This window comes from Lampris incognitus, chromosome 3, assembly GCF_029633865.1.
Source record: "Lampris incognitus isolate fLamInc1 chromosome 3, fLamInc1.hap2, whole genome shotgun sequence".
Lineage (NCBI taxonomy): Eukaryota > Metazoa > Chordata > Actinopteri > Lampriformes > Lampridae > Lampris > Lampris incognitus.
The window spans coordinates 51,466,010-51,485,576 of NC_079213.1; the positions used below are offsets into that span (position 1 = coordinate 51,466,010).

Genomic DNA, 19,567 nt, shown 5'->3' on the forward strand with positions numbered 1-19,567 from the left:
TCAGAATCAGAATACTTGATTCATCCCCGAGGGGAAATTGGGTATAACCAGAGCAAAATAGCATTTTTCCCTAAACGCTCTCATGTTCCTTGCACTGTCAAATTTAACTTCGCTATCAAGTTCATTGTTCTACATGTCTGTGTTACCAGCAGGTTACCAGCAGGTAAAGGCTGATGAAGACAGGGCTCGAGGTGGTGCATATCTTTCTCCTGGCTGAGGTCAGCTCCCACGTCAGGAGAATGAAGAAGGCCACACTGGGCACCAGCAGCAGAGGGTCTCAGAACTTAACGTCACCACAGGGGGGAAAAAACACAATACGAGATAATTAAAACGACTGATTACTTTAGTCAGGGCAGCAGTTTGTCTGTTGCCTGTTTACTGGAGCAACTTCCCAGAAGTCAAGTAAAAGTGCAACAGAGCAGATAGCTGTGGCTTCTGACTGCGTCAAACCTCAAAGTAACAAAGTGAAAATAAACATGTGTCTTTAACATGCACAAATGAAGGTGTTGTTTAAATGTACACACCACTGATTAGCAGAAATGTAGGAATGTACAAATGAGTTCATCCTGAAATCAGTTAGCCTACCATTTCTTGAGGATTTCCCCATTCCAGTGCTGGAGGTGGCTGCACCAACAATTCCTGGTCCTTCTGCTGCAAAAGAAGGAGCAGTTAACCATTGGTTCTAGTCAACTAAAGCTTCTATAGCCCCTAATTACCGTCAGATTTGTGTAGATTGAAAAACATAAATTATACTGAATAAGCATCTAATTGAGGAGACTAATAAAGTGCTGACAAGTAAAAAGTATGAGTTTTCAGACTCCACAACATTACATGCTTATTCAGTGGTCCCATGTAGGTGTACCGATGCCTGAGGCATCCAAAATTAAATCAGAGCAGAGGCTAAAGTACAGTAAAATCTGTAATGTCACACCATGGTACAGCATTTTCAAACTACATTTGTTTTCTAAATTGTAGGGTAAGTGGATCTGAATAAACAGACCATAATAAATATGGGGTAAAATAAATTATGTCAATATAATATTGATATATTATCTCATCTCATCATCAGCGCTTCTCCGGGGTCGGATCACGGTAGCAGCAAGCTAAGTAGGGCACTCCAGGCGTCCCCATAGCCGGATTAACCCACCAGGGGTCCCGGAGCACGCAATCCAACGCCGCCCCGCCCCGCCCCGCCAGATAGGCTACGCGTATCAGTTCGTGAAATAGTCAGGACATTTAATCTGTTGGTTCGTGTACACGGACATGAATTTTCAATTTTTTTCGTGACACTCAGGACGGCTTTCAAACTCGCAGAGGATCATGGGTAGGCTAACGTAGCCTTCCGCTATTGAAACCGACCAAAACAAGCTTGATTTCTCAGAATCGAAGGAGAACTCATGAAAACGGATGGGCGTAACATTAGCCTGTCATATTGTTGAGGTGTCAAGGACACTTCCGTGTTTTTGTGCTGAGAAATGTTAAAGATGTCTTCAAAATCCACAGGTCTATATGCAACGGATCCGCTCCGGCTCTAACCCTAACCTATATGGCATCTGCGCTCCCGAGTCCCGATTGACAGAAAAAAAAAACGTGTTGCAAACACGAAACAGCCTTCCAACGGAAGTACGGTTGTATTTCGTGCTGGTCAGCACGTAGTATTTTTTCAAATAAGTGTTGCACAGAACGAATCCATAGATTAATCATTCGTGACTTTGACACGAAAAGACGTGATACCCACTAAACACTGTTAAAAGTAAAACTAATGCAAATAGCCAACATGGTAGTCGACACTGTGCCAATCTGCATGGGATTCGGATGGCGAATACAAAGTACAACACAATTCTGAATCACAAAACAGAGATGACAATAGCAGCTCACAGCATCGCAGACATATTGCGAAGCCTTCTTCCCTTTAGTGTTCTCGTAAAGGGCATAAGAACCGCAGACTAAACACAAAGCTAAACTCCACTCAAGATGAAAAGAGTCATCGTAGTAGTTGAAGAAACGTTTACTGGCAACTCCTTCACAATGACGTGGAGTGAAAACTGCAGGATAATAAAAATACAGAAAAACAAACTAAGTCTTGTGTTGTTTTTTTTACAAACTTAGAACTGTACTGAATTAGCCTAGCAAAGGCATGAGCTAGCTTGTACATGTCGATACAACGTTTTATAATCTTAACTTATTGTTACATTTTTCCTCAAATAACCCTTAATACATGAGCTTTAACATGGAAATGATGAAATACAACAACTTACGACATTGCATCAGTCCTTGAATGTAGATGTGAATGGATCCACATGCTGAACAACAAGTGTGGCTTTCCCTGCATTTCTGGTTCCTCTAACTAACAGGAAGTGATGCGCTGACTAACAGGAAGTGGCCTGTTTGAACTAACTGTATCGAACATTTTAAACAAACAATGCAATTCAATACAAAGGCATAGTAAATCATTACCAAAAAAAACCATTACAAAATACTACTTATGTCTTGTAGACATCACACTCCCCGCCTGACCTCAGTGAGGTCACTACACCTAGTAAACAAGGAGTCTGAATCAGGCTTTTTACTTGTCTTCTGGAAGAAGTAAGACAACTTCCCCAATTGGTCTGAGAAATGTCTTTACGACACCTTGGTCGGCTGTTTTAACCTCGACCTTTCTACCGTGTCCTTCTTTCCCAGGGAACGTGGCAGTGATCCTAGCTATAGGCCAAGAGTTGCGTACAACGTGCTCATCTTTGAGCAGGACCACGTCCCCGACTTGTAAGTTTCTCCGACGTGCTGTCCATTTCTGTCTGCGTTGTAAACAAGGTAGGTACTCTCGTCGTCAACGTGTCCAAAATTAATTCACAAGCGCTTGGACTTGTCTCCAATGTTTCATGTACAGATCCTTCTCTGAGAAGTCGCTAAGGGGTGGGGAGACTCTGCTCGTTTGCGTGAGGAGCATCGATGAAGAGAGTACCAGGGGGTTGTCCGGGTCTGTGGGTACTGGTACAAGTGGTCGCGCGTTCACAATGGCAGTCACTTCCGCCATTAATGTAGAGAGCACTTCATGGGTGAGGCGAGCATTTAGTTGGAGCAACATAGAGTCCAAGATTATTCTTGCAGTCCATATCATGCTCTCCCAACTGCCCCCCCCCCCATATGGGAAGCGTTTGGCGGGTTGAACTCCCAGACACATCCTTGCTCACTAAGATACCCTTTTATGTTTGGGTCCAGCTGGCTTCTACCTGTCCCGAGTTACTTGCTCGCGCCGAGGAAGTTAGTTCCGCAGTCGGACCGCAACTGCTTAACCGGGCCTCTAATGGCGAAGAAACGCCTGAGTGCATTTATGCAGCTCGGTGTGTCCATAGACTCTATCAGCTCTACATAAACTGCTCTTGAGCTCATACAACTGAACATGATGGCCCATCTCTTGCTTTCTGCCTCTCCAAGGGCCAAAGACGTCCAGTCCCACATATGTAAATGGAGGGCACACCTGAAGGCATTCGGAAGGTAAGTCTCCCATGTGTTGTTCCTCGACCTTCCCTCTGTGCTTCCTGCATGTCACGCAGTTGTAGAATAATTAGTTTATAAGCCTCTTGCCACCCAAGAGCCATAGTCCTGCTGCCCTTACAACTCCCTCCATGATGTGACATCCCTAGTGCTTCACTTTTTCGTGATAATGGCGTGTCAGCAGGAGGGCTACATGGCTGTCTTTGGGCAGAATTATGGGATGCCTTTCGCCAGTCTCCAGGTTGGAGTGTCGTAGCCGGCCTCCGACACGGATCAAGTCGTTCTCGATGATAAGACTGAGCTCTCGGAGACAGCTGTTTTTGGGGATAGGTTTTTGCGCATGGAGAGATGCAAGTTCCTTTGCGAAGGCTGACCTTTGTGATGCTTGAAGGACAACATGCATTGCTTGGTCCAGTTCCTCTGCGGTGCGAGAACGTTTACACCTGTGCCACCCTTTGCACTCACTGTTTTTATTCATCTGTTTGCAGGATCTGGCAATGTGGATGAGGAAGGCGACGCTTTTGAGGAGTGAGCTGAGACTGGAAAACCACTGGAAGCGGTCTGGGGTGAGCATCTCCTCGTTCACGTAAGTATTGTAGGTCTTTACCTCTGGTCTGATTTCAGTATCGTTTTCCGGTTCTATTAGGTCGAATCTTTCACTTGTTTGGGCATTTTCAGCGGGTGGTGATCTCAGGAAAGAGGGTCCAGAGAACCAGGTGGTCCGTGCCAGGCGAGATGCAGGTAAAGACCTCGACGCGTGATTGGCAGGGTTTTCCTCAGAGTGAACGAAATGCCATTGTTCTGGTTTTGAGGACAGGTGTATGCGTTGGACCCTGTTGTGAACGTATACATAAAATCTCTTAGTCGCATTATGGATGTAACCAATGATACTTCACTGTCACTATAGTAGTTTATAGCATCGAGCTTGATGTCTAGTTCGTCTTGGATGAGAGCCGCCATCTCGACGGCCAAGACAGCCGCGCACAGTTCCAGTCGTGGGATGGTAGGTTCAGATTGGGGTGCTAGCTTTGCCTTTCCCATGACGAATCCAACCTCAGTTTGTCCAACCTTTTGGACTGTCTTCAGGTATGCAATGGCTCCAATTGCTTTCGTCGAGGTGTCCGAGAACACACATAGCTCAGTGTGCTCTGCCTTGAAAAGTGGCATGTTCGAGTAAGTACGTGGTACGTGAAGCTGCCTGAGATCTTGGAGAGATTTTCGCCAAGTGTCCCACTTATCACGTTTTTCTTCTGGGAGGGGAATATCCCAGTCTGAGAGTTGGGAGGTAAGCTCTCTTAGGAGAGCCCTTCCCTGGATGGTGACGGGTGTCAACAGACCTATGGGATCGAAGATACTGTTTACCATCAATAGAACCCCACGGCGAGTGATTGGCTTGGTTTCTGGCGACACATGAAAAGTGAAGGTATGTATGGATAGAGGAGACCCAAGCTGCACTGTGTGAGCAGTGTCTCTCCGGTGAGGTCTAGGTCCTTGACGATGGTTGCACGATGGTTGCACTGTCCTCAGAAGGCCTTCAAGACAGCTTGGCTGTTCAAGGCGAACTTGTGGAGACGAAGGTTCGATTCCCCCAGAGAGGGCTGCGTTCTTCTTACCAAGTTGATTGCTTCGTTGTCGGTTGGTACGGATATCAAGCCGTCATCAACATAGAAGTGCCTTTCCACAAATTCAACAGTGTCAGTGCCGTGCTGCTTTGCGCCTACTTTAATGGCTCTTCTCAACTCATAGATCAGCACAGCCAGCGAAGGGCTGTTGCCGAAAACAAAGACTTTAATTCGGAGAAAGTTGTGGTGATCTTCACTCACTTCGAAACAGTGGAACATCTGTTGGATGTCCACTAACACTGCTACCATCTCTTTCTGGAAGCGGAGAAGAACCCCAATTAGGGTGTTATTCAAATCCGGGCCAGTTAGCAACACATCATTGAGGGAGACACCACGGTACTGAGCGCTAGAATCGAAGACGACCCTGATCTGGTTGGGCTTCCGAGGATGGTATACTCCGAACGTAGGAAGATACCAGCATTCTTCGCCATCCTTCAGCGGTGGTGTCACCTCGGCATGTCCATTTCGAAGATCTTACCCATGAATGCAAAATACTGTTCTTGCATTTCTGGTTTTCTTTTCAGTACTCTCTGCAGACGTGAACCTACTGACGGCCTGCTCTCTGTTGTTTGGAAGACGCTGGCGGGGTTCCCTGAAAGGGAGTGGGGCAACCCAACTATTCTCATCGTTCCTGTAAATGCTAGCATCCATCCTATCCAAGAAGATCTTATCCTCAATCGACGGAGCAGGTCTGTCGTCCTGTTCCATTCTATTGAACACCGTTTTCCCCAGTGTTTCCTCTGTTGCTTTGGCTGCTCGGTTGAAGCTATCCTGTATTCCCTTGACATGCATGTAGCTTGTGCAAGGTTGAAACGCTGAAGGACGACAGCCTTCCAGCACATTGGTCTTGAAGCTGTTGATCGTCGGCCTATGAACATATCCCAGGCACACTTTTCCCACTACTACCCAGCCAAGGTCTAGGCATTGTACAAAGGGAGCATTGAACGGCCCGTTAACCTGCTGTCTGACCTCGTGCACTCTCACAATGTCTCTTCCGAGAAGCAGCAGAATATCTGCATTTGGATCTAGCTCCGGGAGGTGTTTGGCTATATGCTGGAGATGGGGTTGGTGTAGCACGGTGGTTACAATTATTCAGGATCTCGCTACACTCGATGAGTGGTGGGAGATAAATTACCACCTTGCCATCTAAAGATTTGACTTGCAATCTTTCAGCGCATCTCCCAAACATTTCTACCAAACCAGCACAGGTTCTCAGCCGATATGGGGATGGTTTGCTTTCCACACCAAAGAGGTCGAAACACTCTGGTTTGGCTAGTGAGTGACTGTTCTGGTCATCCATTATCACATAGGCGTTGGCAGCCTTGTGCCTAGCATCCTTTGGATATACCTTTGTGAGGCAGATCTTTGCGCAGGAGCAGCTCCATTGTCCCAAGCCGCAAACCTCTGTGCAGCTTGAGCTAACAGCCGGGTTAGCATCCACTTCTCCCTCCCTGCCGTTCTCTTGTGATGGTGAAGGAGCCTTTGGGGTTTGAGGTGACGGACCAGGATGCATTGCTGTGACATGGTAGGTGCGGTCGCATTCCAGGCACTTCACTGATGACTTGCAATCCTTGGCAAGATGTGAGGTGGACGTTCAGCGTCTGAAGCATATTCCTTTCTCCCTTAGGAGAGCTTTTCTCTCTTCAATTGGTTTGTTTCTGAATGCTCTACAGTCCTGGAGTGAGTGCGGTTTGTCATGCACAGAGCAGGACTTGGTCGGGTCATAATTGGTTGGTTTGTTGATTCTCATTATGGAAACGTCTGTTTTATATGAGAAAATTCTGTCATTGTTGAATTTCTTTGAGGCGAGTCTCTGGTTTGGTGGAGATTGCAGTGCTCCCTTGGTGCATGAAGCTGGGGTCATTCTGCTTTTTGGCTTCGTAGCACGCGAATCTGCACGAGTATTCAAATGGAGGGACCCTACCATTGTTCTCCTCTTTGTATCTCGAGCCAGCTGACAGCCATTTCTCTTGAAGTCCAAAAGGCAGTTTTTCTGTGATTGATGATATACCTCGTGAGGTGTCCAAATACAAAAGGCTCATGAGATAGCCATCTTCTTTGGCACCGAAGATCTCTGTCAGCAAATCACCAAGCTCACGGAGCTTGACGTGGTCTCTGTTGGTGAGGTTTGGGGAAACTCCAACCACTGAAAAAGCGACTCCTCCATAATCTCTGGCGCAGCATAACACTCACGGAGACGTTCCCATGCTTTGTGCAGCGCCTCGGTGGGATTGCCCACATACACTGACCGTATGCGTTTTACATATTCACATGACTCCTTGCCAAGCCACTTTGTCATGAGGTCGAGTTGCTGGGCTGGACTCAAATTAATGCTGCTGATTGTATTGATGAATGAGGCATACCATACGTGGTAGTTTTCGGGCTTGTTGTCAAATTGGTACAGGTCTAGGTTTGTGAGATCTCGTTTGGCGAGGTACTGTGCAAGAAGTTCTACTATAGGTGTTGGGCTGGCTGGAACGTTGATATGTTCAGGAGTGTATGGTTGAAAGTTTTCGTTGGGATTGGATTCTGGCCATAGGTTCTTTGTCTTGGCTTATTTTTTTTGCTGGTGAAGGTTAAGTATACATCATCGCTGCTTTAAATTCTGTTTTAAGGTTACCTAATAATGGCTGTACGATGTCTCCTGCAGGTGACCGCTGTGATATGAAGCTCTTAACCAGTTCCATATGGGATGGGCCCGCAACAGGTGAGTGTGGGGAGTAAGCACACTGTTTCAGAGCGTTTTGTGAACGGACATATTCACTGGTGCGTCGATTTTACTTTCAGACTCTGTTGCTGCAACTTCTCCTATAACTTCCAAACCTTCCGCTATTTCCAAAACCTGTGCTTCTGTAACCCTTCTTTAATAAGGATAGAATTTTACCTCAAGGTCAGGTATAGTATGAGTTGACTGTGTTTGAATAAACTGGACGAGGCACAAGGTAAGTAGAGTTGCATGGAATTATACTTTAGATAGATGTAGATAGGGAATAAGAGTATGTATCAATATTCATATGATTGTTCACAAATACAATATATATATATATATATATATATATATATATATATATATATATATATATATATGCAAAATACAAGTATGAATTATACACTGATAAATTGAGGCGCTGCAATACCCCTGTTGTGCACAACACCCAAATAAACAGAATAATAAACAAAAAGAGATATCTCGTTGGGGCCCTTAACTGGAAGTTTTACTTGAATAAATCCGTGAAGAGTTTACTGGCTCACAGTTCATCGAGTTCGCCAACAGGAGGCGCTACGCAGTCAATGATGGACGATTTCTGCTGACCACATCCGGTCCCAAAGTGGAATAGCGGGAAGACGCAACCTTAATGGCTAGGTTGTGGGCCGTGTCCAAACACCAGTTCGCTAAATAAGAAATAAAAATGTTCAGGCTTGCAATCAGGGTAACGACTGGTGACCTGCCAGCTGCATAGAATGTAATGCAGAAGAGTACCGCCCAGCAAGCCTGACGTAGGATCACGGTCTCTTAAAATGACAGTACCGAATTAGGCATAAGTACCCATAAATGTAAATGAACTATTGTAATATGATAGGGAGTTACACTTCCGTTGCTTCTGCTTCACATCGTAGCTGTAACACTTCTAGTTCTGCGTCTATTCTGTTTTGTTTTTTTTTCTCAAATTGTGCTTCAGTATCTCTTCTCTTTTTTCTGCTTCTCTAGCGCTTACCTCCAAATTCTTATTAGCTGATTCGAGCCTCAGCTTTAGTTGCTGTGATGCATATTGTGCTCTTATCTTAGCTGCCTTGGCCTTAGCCCGGGCACATCCTGCCATGCTGGATGAAGAGGCTGATGACCCTGACTTTGAGGTTGCTGATTTTACACTTTTGGAAGCGATGTTGAAATTTGCAGATACTGATCTCTTTCTGTCTTTTCACTTTAGTGTTCTCGTAAGGGCATAAGGACCGCAGACTAAACACTAAGCTACACTTCTCTCAAGATGAAGAAAAGAGTCATCGTAGTAGTTGAAGAAACGTTTACTGGCAACTCCTTCACAATGACGTGGAGTGAAAACTGCAGGATAATAAAAATACAGAAAAACAAACTAAGTCTTGTGTTGTTTTTTTACAAACTTAGAACTGTACTGAATTAGCCTAGCAAAGGCATGAGCTAGCTTGTACATACTTGCCAATACAATGTTTTATAATATTAACTTATTGTTACATTTTTCCTCAAATAACCCTTAATATATGAGCTTTAACATGGAAATGATGAAATACAACAACTTACGACATTGCATCATCAGTCCTTGAATGTAGATGCGAATGGATCCACATGCTGAATAACAAGTGTGGCTTTCCCTGCATTTCTGGTATCTCTGACTAACAGGAAGTGTCCTATTTGAACTAACTTTGTCTAACATTTTCAACAAACAATGCAACTCAATACAAAGGCATAGTTAATCATTACAAAAACATTACAAAATACTACTTATGTCTTGTAGACATCACATTCCCACTTACAACGGCTTACCAACAGGAAATAAATGTTTGTTTCAGAGCAAATAATTTAGTGAAATATGGGCATATTTTAGTAAAACTATCTGTTTAGATATTTTTCAGTATGGGCATTCTAGCTAGCACATTTGTTTACTATACACACTGAAACAAGGAATTTGATCATAAGCATCGAGTTTGCGCTGTCAGACTTTGTTTCACTCTCAACGCTACAATATAAAGACGAGGTACATGCTGCACTCTTAATTGCTACAATGTAAACATAAGGCGCAAACTCTTCAAACCGGCATTGTGATATATTTAGAAACAACCCCCGACATATTTAGTACTGTAGCGAATTAGGGGGGCAACCACAAAAACTGCCGCAGCCGGGAAAAGAACTCGCCTTTCCGCACCGCGGGAGATAGCGCTGACCGCTCGACTAAACCGTCCGACCCGTTCATCAAGGCCAACGTGTCTATTCATCCGTGACCGCTACATTGCCCCCTTCCTTCGAGATTTGCATCCCCGCGAATCGCCAAAAAGTTAACCAGTCGACTAAAGGGTTCGACTGGTTAACGTTGTCGCCCACGGTGCGGGGAATCTGAGTTCGCGTCACGGCTGTGACGGTCCGGCCGGGCTGCCCTCCGAATTCGCTACATTGGTGTCAGAAGTGGGATACGCACGTACGCGCTTCCCGAAGGAGGGGGGTAATATAACGTGCATGGATAAGTACACACGTTGGCTTTGACTAACGGGTCAGACCCTTCAGTCAAGCGGTTAACGATGTCTCCCGCGGTGCAGGAGATACGGGTTCGCGTCCCGGCTGCGGCAGCTCCTGTGGTTGTCCCCCGAATTCGCTACATTGGTGTCAGAAGTGGGATGGTAAGACCGGAAGCTTCAAACGAGTCCCTAGCAACCGCGAAAGGCTTCGACTCCAGGTTTCTTATACTGTCTATGTCAAGTCAATTTTATTTGTAAAGCCCAATACCACAAATTACAAATTTGCCTCAGTGGGCTTAACAGCAACACAACATCCTGTCCTTAGACCCTCTCATCGGATAAGGAACAACTCCCTAAAAAAAAGAAAACCCTTTAACAGGGAGAAAAAGAGGAAGAAACCTCAGGGAGAGCAACAGAGGAGGGATCTCTCTCCCAAAATGGACAACATGCAACGGATGCTGTGTTTAAACAATTTACACAATACAACATTGAAACAGGATAAACAAAATTATAATGGACTTATAAAATTTATGAAGAATATGTTGCAGACTGTGAAAGTATGATGATGTTATGGTGATACTACACAAAGTTAAGTCACTCATATAATGCGAATTGCTTGAGTCCAATTATTTCAGGTCACTTGCATCAATGGAGAAATCAGTAGAGACTAGCTTGGGGCACCGCTTCAATAGAGACTAGCTTGGGCCCTGCATCGCGACGCAGGGTTGGAACAAACGTCCCTTGTAGGGTATGATTGGGGATCCCTACTATACAATACGCCTGACCTTTTGGGGGCCCTCGTGGTCCGGGGCCCAGGGGCACTCGCCCAGCATGCCCGGTCCGTAATCCAGCCTTGGCCATCCCTCTCCCCAGCAATGCCCTCCAGCTACTCCTGGGGGATTCCAAGGCGTTCCAAGGCCAGATTGGACATGTGGTCCCTCCAGCGAGTTCTAGGTCTACCTTGGGGTCTCATCCCATTTGGACATGCCTGGAAAACCTCCAAAGGAAGGCGCACAGGAAGCATCCTAATCAGATGCCCGAACCACCTCAACTGGTTCCTTTCGATGCGAAGGAACAGCGGCTCTACTCCGAGCTCCCTCCGGATGTCCAAGCTCCTCACCCTATCTCTAAGGCTGAACCCAGAACCCTACGGAGGAAACTCATTTCAGCCGCTTGTATCCGCGATGTCACCCTTTCGGTCACTACCCAAAGCTCATGACCATAGGTGAGGGTTGGAACGAAGATAGTCTGGTAAATTGAGAGCTTTGCCTTCTGGCTCAGCTCCCTCTTCACCACAACGGTCCGGTAAAACATCCACATTACTGCTCATGCTGCACCAATTCGCCTGTTAATCTCCCGCCCCATCCTACCCTCACTCGTGAACAAGACCCCGAGATAATTGAAATTCTTCACTTGAGGCAACAAGCCATCCCCAACCCGGAGGGAGCAATCTACCAATAGAACCATGGCCTCAGACTTGGAGATACTGACTTTCATCCCGGCCATTTCACACTCAGCTGCAAACTGCCCCAGTGCGTGCTCGAGGTCCACCACCACAAAACCACATCATCTGTGAAGAGCAGAGATGCAATTCTGAGGTTCCCAAAATGGACAGGCTCCTCATCTTGGCTGCATCTTGAGACCCTGTCCATGAATGTCACAAACAGAATCGGAGACAAAGGACAACCTTGGCGGAGTCTGACACCCACCGAAAACGTGTTTGACTTTGTTCCGAGAATTCGGACACAGCTCTCACTTATACAAGGACCGGGTGGCTTGTAGCAAATTCCCCATACTCCCACAGTACCCCCAACAGGGTGCCCCGGGGTACACAGTCTTAAGCCTTCTTCAAGTCCACAAAACACATGTATATTGGCTGGTCAAACTCCCATACTTCCCTCAGCACTTCCACAAGGGTAAAGAGTTGGTCCGTTGTTCCACGGCCAGGACGGAATCTGCATTGTTCCTCCTGTATCAGAGGTTCCACAATCAGTCGGAAGCTCCTTTCCAGCACCCTAAAGTAGACTTACCCAGGGAGGCTGAGCAGTGCGATGCCCTGATAATTGGAGCACACCCTCCGGTCCCCTTTTTTAAATATGGGAAACACGACCCCAGTCTGCCACTCCACAGTTACTGTCCTCGACCACGTGACACTGAAGAGGCGTGTCAGCCAAGACAGCCCAACGATGTCCAGAGCCTTCAGCATCTCAGGGCGAATTTCATCCACACCCAGCGCATTGCCATCGAGGAGCCTCTTAACTACCTAAGAGACCTCTGCCAGGGATAAGGGTGGGGCTTCCCTTGAGTCTTCAGACTCACTGAGGACATGTTACTTGGGTTCAGGAGCTCCTCAAAGTGTTCTTTCCACCGCCCGACAACAACCCCAGTCCGGGTCAGCAGTTCCCCTCTCCGGTTGAACACAGCCTAAGTCAAGCCCTCCTTCCCTTGCCTGAGTCACCGGATGGTTTGCCAGAACTTCCTTGAGGCCAACCGAAATTCCTCCTCCATAGCCTGCCAAACTCCTCCCACACCCGAGTTTTTGCTTCCGTGACCACCGAAGACGCAGCCCTTCTGGCCTCCCGGTACCTGTCTGCTGCTTCAGGAGACCCCTAGGCCAACAAAGCGCGAAAGGCCTCCTTCTTCAGCCTGATGGCTTCCCTCGCCGAGTAGGTTCTTAGGGTTGCCACCTCGACAGGCACCGATGGCCTTATGACCACAGGTCCTACCTGCCGCATCTGCAATAGAGGCCTTGAACACGGCCCACTCAGACCCCATGTCCCAAGCCTCCCTCGGGATACACGAGAATTTCTTCCAGAGGTGGGAGTTGAAGACCTCACCGACAGGGGCCTCCACCAGACGTTCCCAGTTCACCCTCACTACACGTTTGGGTTTGCCAGGTCTGTTTGGCAGCCTTCCCCGCAATCTAATCCAACTCACCACCAGGTGGTGATCAGCTGACAGCTTTGTTCCTCTCCTCACCCGCGTGTCCAAAACATACAGCCACAGATCTGATGATACGACCACAAAGTCTATCATCGATCTTCAGCCTAAGGTGTTCTGACACCAAGTACAATTATGAACTACTTTTTGTTTGAACATAGTGTTTGTTATGGCCAATACATGACTTACACAGAAGTTCTACAACAAGGCACGGGTAGGCGTGAGTGCCCTCGACGCGAAAGCAATAGGCTGTCCCTCCTGCATCAGACAGCAGCCCATGCCATGCTGGCTGGAGTCACTCTGTACTGTGACGGGTTTTGACACATCATACTATCGCAGCACAGGCGTCTGTGTCACAAGCTCTTTTATCTCCCTGACAACTGCATTGTGCTTTGGTGCTTTGGCAGCCAGTGCCACACTGTGTCCTTGTCTGTGAGTCTCCTCAAAGGTTTGCATACTTCTGAGAGCCGAGGGAGAAACTTAGCCAAGTACGTGACGAATCCGATGAGTCTCTGCACACCCTTGACGTCGGATGTAGTAGCTGGCATGTCCAAACCCGCTCTGACTTTCTCCTGGTCAGCTTTTAGACCTGCACCAGACAGGATGCGGCCATGGAACCGCACCTCAGATACTCTAAACTGAAGCTTCTTGACACTGAGCCGCAGTTTCACTTGTCGACAGCGATCCAGAAGGGCTACCAACTTGTCATCATGCTCCTTGTTTGCCACTTCCTTGCTGTTGCCACAACCAACGATGAGGATGTCGTCAGCTATAGGCTCCACTCCCTCAAGCCCTTCCAACAGCTCATGCTGTTTCCTCTGGTAGACCTCTGGGGCTACTGACATACCAAACAGAAGTGTCAACCATCTCTTCCGGCCCCAGGGGTCCAAAAGGTGGTCATGCGGCTGCTAGCTTCATCCAGTTTATACTGAAGAAAAGCATCTCTTGCATAGACCAGTGTGAAGACCTTGGCTTTAGGCAACTTATAGAGCACATCCTCCAGCGTGGGCATGAGGTAATGCGAGCATCTGAGTGCCTGGTTGAGATGGTGCAGCTGTAGACATATGCGCAGCTTTTCTGGTCTTGACCATATTGCTGATCCAATCCGTGGGCTCACTGACTGATGTGATATGACCCTCTCTTTCGTATCGGTCAAGCTGAGCCTTCACAGCTTCCTTCATAGCCACTGGAACATTGTGTGGTGCACTCTGCACCGGCTGAACCGCTGGATCCAAGTCGAAATGAACCTCTCCGGGGAGTGCCTCCACAGGACCAGTGAAGACATCCTGGTATGCTCTGATGACTGTGAGTGGCTGTTGCAGCTAGAAAAGCACTATATAAAATGCAACTTGATTGATTGATCTGCTGAGATGTGCTGTTTTTGTTTTTGTATTACAGCTCGTGAGAGTATGTCTGCAATCAGTAGACCTTTACCCGGTGTGCCGGTGACCTTTAAGTCATATCGCTGCAGCTGAAGCAGCATTCTCTGCAGTCTGGAAGGAGCAGTTCCAAGTAGCTTTCTCAGGATGTTTTCCAATGGTTTTTGGTCTGAGTGAACATTCACCCTCAGCCCATACACATACTGGTGGAATTTTTTGATAGAGAAGACAATAGCTAAGAGTCCCTTCCCAATTTCTGCATAGTTCCTTTCGATCTCAGTCAGTGCCCTGGATGCATAGGCTATTGGGTGGCACTCTTGTAAGAGACACCCCCCCCAGGCCGTCTTTAGATGTGTCAGCCTGTGTTATGAGTTGTTTCTTTGGGTCGAAGAACCTGGGCACAGGAGCATTTATGAGGGCATGTTTCAGTTTGTTGACTGCATCATCATATTCATCTTGCCACTGCCACACATTGTCCTTCTGTAGCAACTGTCTTAGTGGCGCTGTTATGGTGGCCTTCACCAGGGATAAACTGCACTATGTTTTTTATCATGCCAAGCATTCACTGTAGTCCTGTTTTGTCAGTAGGTGGCGACATCTCAGCAATGGCCTTAACTTTTGCTTCATCTGCCTCAACACCCTCTGCAGTGACAATGTGGCCCATGTAGTTTACACTGCTCACCTTATACTGTATTTTCTCTTTGTTGAATTTCACGTTGGCCGCCTTCGCTCTGGACATCACTCTCTGTATTATCTCATCATGTTCTTTCTCTGTAGATGCAGCGACGATTATGTCATCAGCTATGATGTGAACTCCTTGGATGTCTCCGAATGTCTCACAGTTGCGTTACTGGAAGACTTCTCTCGCTGACTTTGTTCCAAATGGTTCCAAGCGTTTGAACCGATATCTTCCCCATGGTGTGTTAAATGTGCACAGTAATGATGACTCCTTATCTAGCTTTAGTACTTGCCAGTAGCCCTCTTTTTCGTCGAACACACCACCAGCAAGTTTGCTCAAAACTTCATCAGTTGTAGGAACTGAGTAATGCTGTCTTAGCATTGCTTTATTCAAATTATTGGGGTCCAAGCAAACCCGTAACTTCTTTTTGTCCTTCTTTTCAGTGACTACTAGGCTATTCACCCATGGTGTTGGTTCAGTTACCTGTGCAGTCACATCAGCTTGCAACAGATCGTGCAGACTGGCTTTGAGTCTGTCCATTACTGCCAGTGGTATATTTCTGCAGCCATGTATGACTGGTGTAGCCTTGGGGTCCGTGTGGATGTGATACTCTCCAGAGAACTCCCCCAGACCTTCAAAGACAGTTGGGTGCTGAGGTATCAGCTGCTCTTTTGTTGTTGGATGTTTCACATCCAGTATGTCTATGTTCACCCTTTTTACGAAATGCAAATCTTCACACGCCTCCCTCCCTCCCCAGGATGGGTATGGAGGAGTGCTTGGATATATAAAACGGTAGACTTGCTTGAGCTTTGGGTGTGGACCACTTGAGAGTGAGTTTCCCTTCTAGCCTCAGTCTCATCCCTTCATATTGCACCAGCACTGTTCTTGTGGGCTGTAGTAGTAGGTGTGCTCTCCATTCATGCCGAGCCATCCTTTTCGTGGACTTAAGCATCCTAAGTGGCAGGACATTGGCCTCTGCTCCTGGATCCAACTTGAACTTGACAGACATATTGCCTACATTTACGTCAGAGTACCACGATTTGTCAACTTTAGGGTCTAGTTGACTAATGTTCACTGTTTCAATAAACAGGGCATCTATTTCAGGATTCACTTCATGTATTGTCTTTCCATGCTGTGCTTTGACATGCACATCTTTGCATAGTGGTTCTGCTTTCCACACTTGCGGCAGGATGCACCGTATGCAGAACATTGCCTTGGCTTGTGTGATTTTCCACATTCCCTGTATGTGCTTCCTTGTCCCTTGTTGTGCGTGTATTGAACTGGCTGTTTTTGTCCTTTATTCCATGATTGTCTGTCCTTTTGTTTCCTGTTTTTATGCACTGCATGTACAGCTCTCTCACGGGAAGCTGCACCCATTGCTTTGTACTTTAGCAGTCTCAGCAGCACGACACATGTCTATGGCCTTTTCTAATGTGAGATTTGGTTCTCTCTTTCAGGCGCTGGTCATTCATACTGAACACAATCTTTTCTCTGATCATGTCTTTTTCTGAGACGCCAAATGCACAGTCTTTACTCTTTCGCCAGAGCTCTGTCACATATTTCTCTATCGTGATAGATTCTGACAAAGGGTGCACCCAAAACTGATGTCTTTCAAACACTGTGTTTTTCTTTGGCTGACAATAGTCTCTGAAAGCTGCTAGAATTTCTTCTACAGTCTCCTCTTCATCATCGCCAATATCAAGTGTGTCATACACTTCGAGAGCTTCCTCGCCTCGTGCGTGCAGTAAAATAGCTAAGTTTACATTTTCTTCTTTACGATCTGCACCACTTGCGGTCACGTATATTTGAAAGCGCTGTTCCCATCATCTCCAATTTTCCCCCAGGTTGCCTGTCAGCACTAGCGGCGACGGTAACGTCAACTGGTCCTTCTTCAGACGGTGGCTCACCTTTCGTTGTCTGTACGTTGTACGTGCTAGCTTAGTTTTTTTCGCTAGTAGAAAACACCGTTCTCTCGACTCAACAGTGGCAAAATGACGAACTGGACCGACTTCTGACACCATGTTATGGTTTTACATGACCGGACAACTGGACTTAGCTGATGAATATAGTATATAGAGACTTGACTTTGACTGCATGAGATGGCTTTATTAACGACAACCCGTGCTGCTTACACATACACTGAACGCATGGCCGGACGAATCACTAACAGAGTTAATCCACCTCCACATCATCAACTTCCGTATCAGTGCGCGGCACTGTATATTAGAATACCACTGGCTAACGAAAGACCGTTTCTGACCCTTGGGAATTTACTCAGGGTGGGCTGAGCAGGCATATCAACTCCCAAATTGTCCGGTGAAAAGCTACCAGTTGGAGAGATACCGTGGAGATTGTTTGAGGGAATGTTGCCACTTTCCTCACTGTTAGCTATGGCTAATGATGGCTGTTGCTCCCCGCTCCATGCCTCTGCTACTTCGGAAGCGGTTTCCTGACTAGCCTCAGTAACTCCAGGCGCGGTTCCCTCTCCTTCTTCTTCGCTTCGATCATCTTGAGTTGGTAATTTGCTTTTGTCAACTTTGAATAATCTTCTTATATCCATTTTGACTTTTGGTCAGTCAGTTCGCGCGCAGCAAAAACAGTGCACTGACCAGAGGTGGAAAACTCCGCCTCAGAAAGTAGAAGTACTAACCATGTATTTTCTCCACCCATGCACCAAACCAGCTGATTCTAATTAGCACAACACTTCAGCCAGGTAGGGGAACTAATTAGTGAAATCAGCTGGTTTAGTCCATGGGTGTAGCAAATAGTACTGTGTAGAGCCGAAGGAACGGAGAAGACCGTAGGTTCACACTTTAGCCGTGTAGGCAACTTTCTTTAATCCACGGTAAATCAGAGAGACAACCAAACCACAGCTCGACTGAGCGGAGGTGGCAAGAATAACCCGAAAACTGGCTGGACAACCATAACTTAACCCTGCGTTAACCTGCCAGGGCAACCATGACTTAACCCTTAGTTCCTGGGTTGAATTCTGTCCCCAATACGTGTCCACCACATGAGCCCCCCCAGAATTCGCCCTAGTAATTGAAGTCAGGCAGGCGCGGGGGGACGACAGGCCGTCCGCGGCGGCTCCGGATAACAGGGGCCGGAGTGTCTCTGGGAGGCATTGACGCGGGCCTGTGGAGGTCGGCCTGAGGAGCAGAAGAGGCAGCTCGGGCCTCCACGGGGGGAGGAGGCGGAGCCGGGGGACGACCGCGACGAGGAGGTTGGGCTAACTCCAACGGCTGCGTCAAGTCCAGGCGTGCGGGTTTAACTCGGTCCACTGAAACATGCTCGGCCGTGCCCCCAAAATCCACCACCAGGTGCTTAGTTCCCCGTTCCAGGACGCGGAAGGGGCCGTCATAAGGGGGTTGCAGAGGGGGGCGGTGTGCGTCGTGACGGATGAACACGTAGTCCGCTGACTGCAGACCTGGGGGCACCTGGGACACCGGAGCGCCGTGTTGGGCGGTAGGGACGGGTGTGAAAGCTCTGACCCCGTCCAGCAAGGAGTCTCGTTGGTCCACAGCTGACCAGGGACGCGTTGCATTGGGCATGAAATCGCCTGGGACTCGCAGCGGCGTGCCGTACACCAGCTCCGCAGAGGAGGCTTGTAGGTCTTCCTTCGGGGCGGTCCGCAGGCCCAGCATGACCCATGGGAGCTTGTCGACCCAGTTGCAGTCCTTGAGAGTAGCCCGAAGCGCAGCCTTCATGGACCGGTGGAAGCGCTCACATAGGCCGTTCGCCTGAGGGTGGTAGGCGGTAGTGCGATGAAGCTTGACGCCCAGAGCCTCACCCACAGCATTCCATAGCTCTGAGGTAAACTGTGGCCCACGGTCAGATGAAAGGTCGGAAGGCGTACCGAAACGTGAGACCCACGACCCAATAAAAGCCCGGGCCACATCAGCAGACGTCGTGGATGCCAGGGGAACAGCTTCAGGCCAGCGCGTAGTCCTGTCCACCACAGTGAAGAGGTAGGTGAACCCATGGGAGGGGGGTAGGGGACCAACCAGGTCGACGTGGACATGGTCAAATCGTCTCTCCGGCACTGCGAAGCGTTCCAGGGGCGCCTTAATGTGGCGGTGTATCTTAGCCCGCTGACAGGCAACACACGAGTCGGCCCACGCTTTCACGTCTCTCTTAAGTCCCTCCCACACAAACTTAGCAGAGGTCAGGCGCACGGATGGCTTACCGCCTGGATGAGAGAGGCCGTGCACAGCTTCAAATACGGGGCGTCTCCAGCTGTGCGGGAC

General features: G+C 47.7%; 1 long non-coding RNA gene across 1 annotated transcript; it reads right to left on the minus strand.

Annotated features, from left to right (window-relative positions):
* Window positions 1-231: 231 nt before the first annotated feature.
* LOC130109248 (uncharacterized) lies at window positions 232-2,290 on the minus strand. The gene is made up of 3 exons (XR_008809987.1): window positions 2,259-2,290; window positions 586-651; window positions 232-283 (listed from the first exon to the last, which is right to left on the minus strand). It is a non-coding gene; the product is annotated as an uncharacterized LOC130109248 (long non-coding RNA).
* Window positions 2,291-19,567: the final 17,277 nt, after the last annotated feature.